The sequence below is a fragment of the Tursiops truncatus genome, chromosome X (assembly GCF_011762595.2).
Source record: "Tursiops truncatus isolate mTurTru1 chromosome X, mTurTru1.mat.Y, whole genome shotgun sequence".
In the NCBI taxonomy this organism is placed as follows: domain Eukaryota; kingdom Metazoa; phylum Chordata; class Mammalia; order Artiodactyla; family Delphinidae; genus Tursiops; species Tursiops truncatus.
In genome coordinates this window covers 90,475,063-90,478,147 of record NC_047055.1, presented here as the reverse complement: position 1 = coordinate 90,478,147, position 3,085 = coordinate 90,475,063, and the positions used below count along the sequence as shown (strand labels likewise).

General features: G+C 52.1%; 1 pseudogene; it reads left to right on the top strand.

Moving 5' to 3' along the window:
* LOC109551256 (putative deoxyribonuclease TATDN2 pseudogene) lies at nucleotides 1-2,735 on the top strand (annotated as a pseudogene).
* The last annotated feature ends 350 nt before the right edge of the window (nucleotides 2,736-3,085 follow it).

The following is a 3,085-nucleotide window of genomic DNA, read 5'->3' as shown; positions in this document are numbered from 1 at the left end:
ATGGGGGGGGCACCCTGTGTGGCAGGAGTACTTCCGGTGGCCAGGGCAGGTGGGTGGAAGGAGCTGTGCCCTCCCCCCACCTCCTCCAGCGCTGGGTTCAGCCCCGCCCTCCTGTACTCCCTCAGCAGCCTGGACCTCTAGGCCACCAGCCCAGCTCAGGGGCCCCTGTGTGGGGTCCCTAAATTACCTTGCAGCCTTTTCGAGGGCTCTGACATCTCACAAGGGCCTTGTATTCCAAACCAAATAGAAAAGCTTTCTAATCCCAGAAGTGCTTTGATGTCCCGTAAGTGCCTTGACGCCCCGGAAGTAACTGTGTAAAAAAAAAAAAAAAGTCGCTGCCATTTTTCTCGGGAGCTCGCTGAGGGCTTGGGCGCCGAGCCAAGCCTTCAGGCGATCCTGGATCTTTGTGACTTTTCCGAATAGTTTTGAGATCACAAACTCAGTAGAAGGACTTTGACATCTCTGGAACACGGAGAACTGTGATGGGCCAGTGAAAGAAAGGAGTAAGTGCCCTAAGCCGCGGGGGTGGGAGCGGCGCAAGGTAAAGGACCACAAGGAGCCCCCAGCAAACGCGGATGCCTCTGGGGGCCCAGTGACGTGGCGTCCTCCAGCCAGCCAGCTTAGGGCTGTGCATTACGTCCAGGGGAGCCTAGCCGCCCGGGTGCCTGAAAGCTCAGAAGGAGGTCCTTGTGGCCTTCAAGCCGAGGTTTCCTGGGGTTCATCCTGTCAGGGAAATTCCACCTCCTCATCTTACTTCTCTTTATACTCTTCCCATTCCTCAGGTTCGCGTGTGGGTGGAGCAGCCTCCAAAGACTGCCTGATTCGGAGCACTCCGGGTTCCTCTCGTGCGTGGAATCGCCTCAGCGCCATCCCCTTTGTGCTTTGCCAGCCCCGTTCTAGAAGAAATGGCTTCTTCAAAAGATGTCCACAACCTTACGGGGAATTCCAAACATAGTTTCTATAGCTCCATAAACCCTGAATTTGCAGCCATAGCTGAGGGTCAGAATAATGCGACTGAGGAAGCAGACGAGGGCCAGAGAAGCTGGGGTAGACAGCAAGACCAAAGCTCTTCAATGATATATGTGAAGGCGATCCGGGGCATGCTGGGAACATTGATGTTAGAAGGAGACGCTGCCACTAATACAAATTGGAGCCCAAGACAGCAGCCCAGCTCTGGAGGAAGATCAGCCACAGATGTCCCCTTCTCTGCTCCTCAAAGAATAGTGTCTGCCTCAGAGGTCAGAGAGAAGATAGACACAAGCGACTTCTGTGACAGGAGAATGATGGTACATCGTGAGAAGCCACTTGGTGACCCAAGGGCACTCATTTTTGAAGGCAGCTCTCCAGCCCTAAAATTTCTAGACAGACGTGACTGTCATTCACAAATCCAGAAGCATCAAGATAAGAGTATTGTAATTGAGCACCCTTCTTCAGGAGGTGGCTGGTCTGACGTGGATGAGAGTTCTGCCTTCAGATCCCCTCAGGAGGAGCCAGTCTCACTCAGTGCCGCAAGAATTTCAAGGCCTCCATCCTTCACAGCTGAGCCTGTCACCTACTGGCCTAATTTGTATAGTGGTCCTTGGCATGACTCTGCCAGCTACTGGCCCAGTAGTCCCAAGCCTCCTTGCCTTCTCTCCATGGGCGGCAGCAGCAGCAGCAACACATCCCAGGCTGGGAAGAGCAGCCAGAGTTTCTTGAGTGGTTATACCTTCAATTTTCCAGTGTACTCCCCAACCTGGTCCAGAGAACTTAAGTCATCAGAAGAAGATCAGTCTCCAAATTCTCATTCATTTCATTTCTCCAGAAGTTCAGAAGCCAGGATGAAGGAGAGGAGACACCATCTCCAAGAGGAGACACCATCACGTTCTCGGGGAGGACATGCATCTCATTCCCTGCCAAGGAGCCACTGGAAAAAAAGCCTACAGGCGGGTTTCATTGATACCCATTGTCACCTGGACATGCTCTATTCCAGGTTGTCTTTCACAGGGACGTTTAACAAGTTCAGAAAAATATATAGCAGCTCCTTCCCTAAGGAATTTCATGGCTGCATCTCTGATTTCTGTGATCCTCGCACACTGAAGGATGGTATATGGGTGGAGCTGTTGAAAGAGGATCTGGTCTGGGGGGCCTTTGGCTGTCACCCCCATTTTGCACGTTACTACCGTATGAGTCACGAAACAGATATTGTGCAAGCCTTACGGCACCCCAAGGCTGTAGCATATGGAGAAATTGGCTTGGATTACTCCCATAAGTGCAGCACACCTGTCCCACAGCAGCAAAAGATATTTGAGAGACAGCTGCAGCTGGCCATCACTTTAAACAAGCCCGTGCTGATCCACTGCCGAGAAGCTGAGAAAGATCTGAGGGACATCCTGAAAAAAATTATGCCCTCTGACTACAAGATCCATTGGCATTGCTTCATTGGCAGTTACGCAGTCATCGAGCCCCTTCTGGACTACTTCCCCAACATGTCTGTGGGCTTCACTGGAGTCCTGACTTACCCTTCTGCCTGGGAGGTCCACGATGCTGTGAGAAAGATCCCGCTGGAGAGAATCGTCGTGGAAACCGATGCTCCCTACTTCATCCCTCGTGGGGTTCCCAAAAACCTTTGCCCACTTGCCCACCCAGGCCTGGCCCTGCATACGGTTCAAGAGATTGCCAGAATCAAAGGTCAGCCACTCTCCCACACCCTGGCCACCTTACGAGAGAACACTAGTCGCCTCTACAATATTTAAGCAGAGAGGGCACAGTCAGGAGTCTTCCAGAAAAGGGAGACCAGCAGGCTGACAACATAGACTTGGTTTGAACTCTGCCTGTGTCCCAGGTCAAGGATGTGTTTGGCAAGCCCATTGGAACAGAAGAAACCAGGACAGGATGTTCTCCACAAAACTTCTTCATAAGACTTCTGCTTCCGGCTGGTAGGGTGGGGTGCAGTGGGATGGGAGGAAGACTAAGGGGAACTGCCCTTGATGTTATTAGGGGTTTCCTTCCAGCCCAGTTGTGCCAGGGTAGTCAGTAGAGAAGAAAGAGTTCCATAAGGTTCTGGTTTGCTAATCCAAATCCCTGTTCTCTGCAGCCTGTGTTT